This window comes from Eulemur rufifrons, chromosome 24 (genome assembly GCF_041146395.1).
Source record: "Eulemur rufifrons isolate Redbay chromosome 24, OSU_ERuf_1, whole genome shotgun sequence".
Classification (NCBI taxonomy): domain Eukaryota; kingdom Metazoa; phylum Chordata; class Mammalia; order Primates; family Lemuridae; genus Eulemur; species Eulemur rufifrons.
Window position 1 is genome coordinate 35,183,377 of NC_091006.1, and position 8,059 is coordinate 35,191,435.

Consider the following 8,059-nt stretch of genomic DNA (forward strand, 5'->3'; position numbering starts at 1 on the left):
CTGGGTAAGGGTGTAGTTATTTTTGACATCTGCACGCTTGGGAAACATGGACACTGTACGAAAACTAGTTCTAACAGTGTAGACAAGACAAATTTTATTTTTCTCTATTGAATTCATGCTTTAAAAATGAAAGTATTTAATAAAATTATTTAATATCCATCATTTTTGCTATTAACATTTATATTAAAGATATTAACATTTCTATTAGTATTTAAGAGCTCATATTTTCATCAAATTCAAAGAGAAAAATAGGGAAAGAAATATCGAAGAGAAGAACCCACGGGAAAAGTGAGGCTGTTGGTCGTTAAACCAAGTGAAGTATTTTCCCTTTAACTCCTAAGAAAGTGGATAAATTATAAATACATTTGTCTGTACACAAATATTTTAAGAGTCATGATTCTATCATAGTAAACACCATAACTAAAACACTGAAATAAAGTTCATGTGAAAGGCGTTTGAGAAGGTAATAACAAATTATTCAAAATCTAATTCTTGCAAGAATTACATATCATCCAAATTTGTTTTTTGTTAAAATTATTACTATATTTAGACCACTATGTCCTCCATCTTGTTTAGCTGAAATATTCTATTTCTGTTTGTTTATATAAGACATCTTTTTATATAGGAAATTATATACCCCACCTCAAACCACTCTATGTTGCATTTAATACATAACATTAGCTAATATTGCTGAGTAGGGAAGAACAGTTAACAGTTTTATGTTTCAGTTTATAGTAATATTCCCAAAGAACTTTTATGTGTCTGAGGTGTGTGTATGTGTGTGTTATATGTGTATGTGTATAATTACCAGGTATGTATGAAAGAACATTTTGAGAAATTCAAGTAACTTTATGAAATCTAAACAATTTGTTTTATTATTGGAGCCAATCACAAATGTAGCTCTTATTGAACTAGCAGTTAGTCAGTAGCTTTTTTAATAAATCCATAACACACTTATTAATTAGAATTAGGCTTGAGTCATACACATGGTTTGAAATATCCTTCCTAAATTGGCATAAGCACTTTTCCAATGTGTTTCTAGTCGATTTTTTAAGCAATTCTACTTTAGAACAGAAAAATGTTTGAATTCCACGTGTCTCAATAGAGGCTTGTGAAAGCTTTCTTTAAAGTTAAGTATCTGGTTGATCATTTGCAGGTACCAAATTATCATTAATGGTTAGTTTCACGCCTTACTTTTTAAATTGAAATGATTCTGAATATATCCTTATGGAGTGATCATCACATGCTAGTCAATGTTCTAAGCCCTTTACATATATTACCTCATTTAATCCTCACAACAACCGTAATCACTGTGTGATTGTTGAAGTTCTGGAAGTCTAGAATTTCTATATAGTACACCAACACATCAATCTAACATATATTTTCAGGAAAATAAAATTTAAGAAACAAGCTGTATTTTTCTTTGCTGTAGTTCAAATTTATATTTATACCTTACTTTTTGGGAACATCCATCCAAAAAGAAAGTCACTTTCTGCTCCTCCACCCAAGAAAACCAAACACTAAACAAGAAACCAACAAACTGTATTGTGTGGCAACTGAGTTTCCATTTTTGTGATGCTAGCTATTCACTAACATTAGTTACAATTCGGTTTCTTGGAATACATTGCATTTTTCTTTTTTGGTTCAAAAGTAATGATCACATATTTTAAAAAATGATTAAAGTTAAGTACACAAAAATAAGCACTTCCTTCCATATTTTATCCTATTTTTTTTTCTTGCTTTGACAGTTTTGTTAGTGGTTGGAGTGTTTTTGTTTTTACTTGTCATATTATTGGTTTCATAACATTTAAACCCATTGGACTTCAAAGATTATGTATTGATTTCATCAACACTTTGTTGTAAATGACTATTTATAGAAGGAAGCTTAAATTGATCCCAAATAAATGCCATTGTTTGGACTGTAAGTGTTGAATTGGCTTAGTTGGTGTGGAAATTTCAGGTTTTCATGCTTCTTTTTAGAAGACTTTAACCATAACATGCCAAATGTCAGCCTATATTATTGGATAAATATGAGTACTTCCAACAAAGTTTATTTGTAAAAAACAACTGCTATGGCAAAAGTAAAACTAAGAAGTTAGATGCAGACTTACTTTAGAAATAATGCGTTATAGATTTGTTCATGATTTATTTATTTTTTATATATTCAACACAGGAGTTGAAGCATTTGCTTGTGCTTTAAATCTAGCATAATGTGTAAAGAAGTTTAATGTATGATCAAAAAGATATAAATGAAACCAAACTATTGAGCCACAATTTTCAAGAATTAAACTTTCCATCCATGAATAAGTTCTTGATTGCTTCTTGATCTTAGATGTCTGTGCACTTGATTTTAAGGTTGTTGGTATGCTATTCATTTTCAAGATTTTCCTGAGCAGATACAAATTCAGGTTTTGGTGTGCTTTAAACTCGGGAATATGACCTTTCCTGAAATGCTAGAGGTGGTGTGCATGGAAACTTTAAAAAGCTTCATATTTATATTTGTTGCTAAATTAGAAACAAACAAACAAAAAAACCCCAAAAAGGAGTGAAATATTTTCCCCTCATTACAAATTAATAATAAAATTACATGCACAGAGGTTACATGATGAAGCTCCAACACTAAACTGAATATTCACATTATGTGAAATTTGAAATTTTCTGGGTGACAGTATACTTATAGGGAGCTTTTCTGGTTTAATAAAATAATTAAAGATCTAATAATATTTGTAACTTGTGACCTTGTTGTAATTGGGAAAAGCCACTAGTTTTCACATATGTAAAAAAAATTTGACCTTTATTGAATGTGTCATTATGCTTGCTGTTTAAAAAATTTCTAATAGTCACATGCAAATTAATGCTAAACATGATCTTTTTGTACTTATTAAAATTAATTTAAATATGTTTGACCTGAAAATTGTGGTTTTTTTGTATTTTAATCATAACATCTTTGCTTATAAGAATTGAATTTATTGTGAATGTGGCTTTTTTATATTGGGATATAACATGATATTTTGTAATACTGGTATTAAATTGTTAGTTTCTTAAACTTCTTTTTAAAATAAAAAGTTATAGGGTGACAGAAAAGTATAAAGCCACCCTGAAATTTTTCAGGGAATCATGAATTGCTAATGTTGATCTCTTCAGCACTGTAAGAAAGTGATGCTATGGAAAATATAAGTTCACCCAGAAAATTGGCTAGCTTCTATTATAAAAAGTGTCACATTTACGTGAAACTATTAAATAAAATAAATAAGATTTTTCTTTCTTTAGATAGACTCAAGTTCATCATTCTACCTGTAAACCCCCAAATCTCGCAGTTTTCTTATTGAACCTATTTTCTTGATAGAATCCAATATTATTTAAAAGAGTTCCCCTTTTGATTATTGCTGTTATTGCTAACATTACTGAGATAAAATGTTTTTAAATGCCCAAAAGGTATGAAAACAAAGAAATTTTTATCAACACTGTTTCTCATACAATGTTAGTCAACACTAGCCACATTTTAAAATCACCTGAGAAGTTTAAAAAGAAAAATTGGGTAAATCAGAATCTTTAGTGAGAAGCGGTTATGAGAACTTTTTAAAAAGCTCCCTAAATAATTTTACTGTACAGCTATGTTTATATATGTTTTCATTTCATAAACCTATTCATGGGCTCTTTCTAATCTCCTTTTCTTTTCTGGAGACCTCTGCTCACTAATCTATAGTTTTTAGTTTAGTCATAAATTCAAAGTGACTATTTTGTCAGTTTTCACATAATATAGTAAATTTATTTTTCAATTTTCATTGAAAATCTTGACATTTTCAAATCTTATGTAGTGAAGTACTCATTCTTGGAATTTTATTATAATCAATTATTAATAATTAAAATTGCCATCTTACTCTGTTACCCCGTAGACCTGTAATTAGTTACTAAAAATGTGTCTATGTAGAGATATGTAGATAAATTATAATTTTCCTCTTCAACCTGTGCTTTTAGTAAAAATATTTTAAAAATTACTTAGAGTAATATGTTTTTGCTGATATTTGTCTGGGGGAAGAAATATGATCAATTTAAATAGTAAGGTGAGTATTAACAGCTCCAAATTCACATCTGAGTGAAATTACAGCCAGCAAAATGCTAAATACATCAATAGCTTTCAAGTAGTTTCCCCGATACCAATTTATAGTCCAGGCTTTATCAAAATCATTTAAATGAAAGCATGCTATAAATGGAAGTATTCCTGTCACCTCTGCTGTGAAAGATTCACAAGGGAGAAACTGAGGTTTCAAAGGGCTTTCTGTGAATAGAAGTTTTGCCTAATCTTTAAAATGTAAAGCCAAGAAAACTGCTGGCAAAGCCAACAGTATACTGTGAAGATGGGTCCACTGCCCATTTGAAAGGGTTTATATCCTCAGACTCATGATCATTAACTCTGGGAGGTTTTCAGATGCAGATAGAAAATTAGAAAAATAGAAAACCAGATACAAGTTGTGAAATAGCATCCAATCCCTCCATTGCCCCTTGAGAAAATGTGGAATAATATCCAACTGTCTTGGTGTAAGAGATCAGGGAAATGGACATTTTTAAGAAAAAAAAATTTACTTTCCTCTATCAATAATAGTGAATGTTTTGGAGCTTAATTGTTCGAGTTTCAGTTACCTGGGAAATTCACTCCTTTGGAACATCTTATTCCATTTATAGCTTGAGATCATAACGTTTCTTCCATGAATCAATAAATCTTTCTAAATCATGTCTTAAGAGACAGAATAATTAAAAGATGTTAAGAAATAATTGAAGTATATGAGTTTTGAACTGACCTTGCACCTAGTGTTTTACTAAAGTAAAATACACACGAAATGCCAGGTAAATGGAAAAATGAAAGTATATCCACATTTAAAAGTCATCATGCCTTTTCCCTGTCCTCTCTACCCTCTCTTCCTAGAGTGCCAATTTCATATATGTTAGATCTTCCCACTCAGTCCTCCATGTCCTTTAACCTCTCCTTTATGTCCTCATGCCTTCGGTCTGCATTCTGGATAATTCCTCTTGAGCAAGGCTAAATAACTTGCCTAAAACCATATATTCAATTTGAATTTTAAATCCATGGTCTGACCGTTAAATTCCACAGTGGTTCTATATTTCTCTTGCTTTGAAAATAATTGATTTGAATATAAAATATTTACATATATGGTAAAACTTTGTGAAAAATCACTCCAGGCAGAAACTCCATGATCTGAAATTCTTATAATTTACTTCAGCCAGCTCATAAAAGGTGAATACCTTTCCCATTCCTATACGTTTTCTTCTACAATTATGAGTGATAATTCTAATTACTTCAAAACTAAAATCAAAATCAATTCATTTAAATTTGAATGCTTTGACTCTTGTTCAGGTACTGCATTTTTACATAGTTTTGTATTTTATAAATGTACATAATGTTTATAGAGATCCTGTTGATAATAGCCTTAATTAAACACTGTATGAAACAAATTGAACAACTATAATCTCAGCCTCTGTCAGTCCGATTTAGCAAAGGAATCATTAAAGTGGCATATATTCATACAAAAATTCACCACAAGCCAAGATGGTTTAGAAACAAGGGGCAGATCACTGTGCAAACAATTCTCCATGAGTATCACATTTCTGCACATCTTGTCAGCAAACCCACTGGCTGCCTGTGTTCCCGACTATCTTTTCAAATATATTTATATAGCAAACAGCTCTGGAAGATAAAGAGAGCTGCAAAGTCTGGTGATTTGTAGTCTAGTATGATAAAGATATCGTCTCTGTCCGGAGCAAAGGCCAGGCAAGCATACTACCCATTACAAAAGCTTTAGGTTCCCTAACCTTGAGGTTTCTGTCCTGTAATATAATTCATTGTGTGTTCAGGTGTCTGCTGAATCTTTTTTGTTGTCCTGTAGGAATTGGGACTCAGAATATGGGTGCAAACGTGATAATATTTTGGCTATTGCTATCGTAATGAATCATAAACAGCCTTTTGTCTCTGACCCAGGAGACTTATGTCTTCTGCCAGTATCTGGAAAACTGTGGCTGGCTGACTTGCAGGCTTGCACGTAGGGTAAAATCTCAGACCTGCAATTCTTGGCAAGTAACAACCACGACAACAATAACTGGTCATATTGATAAATAACAAAGAAAGCACTCCAGGCCTGGCATCTTTCTAGGCACTTTAAATATATGAATTCATTTTATCTTCATTAACAATTAACAAAGCTATTAAGTTAGTACTATTACACAGATAAGGAAATTGAGGCAGATAAGTTAAATAATTTGCCAAAGGTTACACAGCTAGTATATGGTAGAACTTGGATTTAAACATAGACCATAAATCTCTAGTCTATGACTTCAGTCAACTTCATATATTAACAATTGGTAATTCAAGTAACCTTTTTACTATTGCATGTCATACACTACCCATAGCCTATCTTCTTATAAATGGGTACAATGTTTATAAAGATCCTGTTGATAATATCCTTAATTAAATGCTGGATGAAACAAATTGAACAAGTTGAGGCAGATGGTTTTACCAATGGCTAGCGAAAACACTGCCAACTTAGAACTGAACCAGGTCACTTAACTCCAAATTCTCATTTCCTTAAGAAACTATTAATTTCAAACACTCTTGTTATCTATTATTTTATCATTCAGGATTGATATGCAGACTAAAATAATCCACTCCACTTTAAGCAAGAATGGATATCCTATAGGATATGAATTGTACACAGACTCATTGACAATGTATGGAGTGAAGATCTAAGTTAGAAAAGTTTCTCAAAGATGTGCTGTGAAATGACTACCAAAGGAGCCAATACCTATTTTATATCGGGGGACCCAGGTGCCAGACTAACATCACCTCCACAATCAGCCATTACCAGGTAACTGTGTATTGCACCAAGACGCACACGAGTACCATATCAGCCATAATCCAAATAAACAAAATGTATCCGTAGGTCCATGTCCTTCCTTTCCAGTCCCTTGGAGCTGGAGGAGTGGAACCTCTGCTCATACCCTCCCATTTCCTAGACTGTGTTTCACTAAGATAAACAGCAGAAGCTGGAGATGCCCTTCCTTCTCTTGGATTCCGCTTTTCAAATCTTGTGAGAATGTATCTGTTTGGTTGCATCTAAATCAAATTCAGAACTCTAGACACATGGGAATCTGAAAAATGAGCATGTTCCCCTTCTGGCTCCCACAGAACAGGAAAGTGTACTCAGGGTCTCGTGGGATAGATGGGGAGGACCATTCCACCCAGTTCTTCATAATGCACTGATTCCTAATGTAGAAATAAAATCTCTTCTAAATAAACCACAATTTTAAAAAATCACAATTATACTTAACAGGTAGTTTTTTGAAAATCAAGTGGCTATAAAGCAGCAAAGTATTTCGCTCAGAGTTCTACTCATTTCGAGATGCCATCCTGCTCCTCCTCATGTAGCTACGTGGGTTTAGAGCTACCTTTTGAGGTCATGAATGTAAACTGGTATGAATAAGAGAATGATTCGAGATCAATTCTTTAAGGTAGGGACATGAACTATCGTCTGCCATCTTGTGGAAAGGCTAGGAAATTAAAAATAAGAAAAGCAGACTCTATTTGATGAGTGATATAATGTATGATAACGTCAAGAATCAATAATATTTCAAATTGGTTTTGTACATTAGCAGTTCGATAGATCTAAACTAAAGAGTTGATTGAAAAGTCTGGGCTATCCAGTTTTAAAAAAATATCAATTATCTGTATCGTGACCCCAATTGAATCTCTGTGTGAGACTCTTGAAACTACAGAACTTCTTAGGGAAGTGAAAGATGAAATACTTCAAAAATGTACTCTGGGCCAATGCAGCAGAAAAATGCTCCAGAATTGTAGTATTCCCCAAGCTAAAAGACATCAGCAATGAAATGCTGTACTAGATAAATTCACAGCACCCTTATGTGATGATTTTGTGGGTAGTGAAGAGAGAAATTAAGGGCATGGTACAATCTGTTCCTCAAAAGATGTGTTGTGCAGAGCTCTCATGAGAATGACAAGGGAATAATTGAACGCGTGTTGCGAACCAAA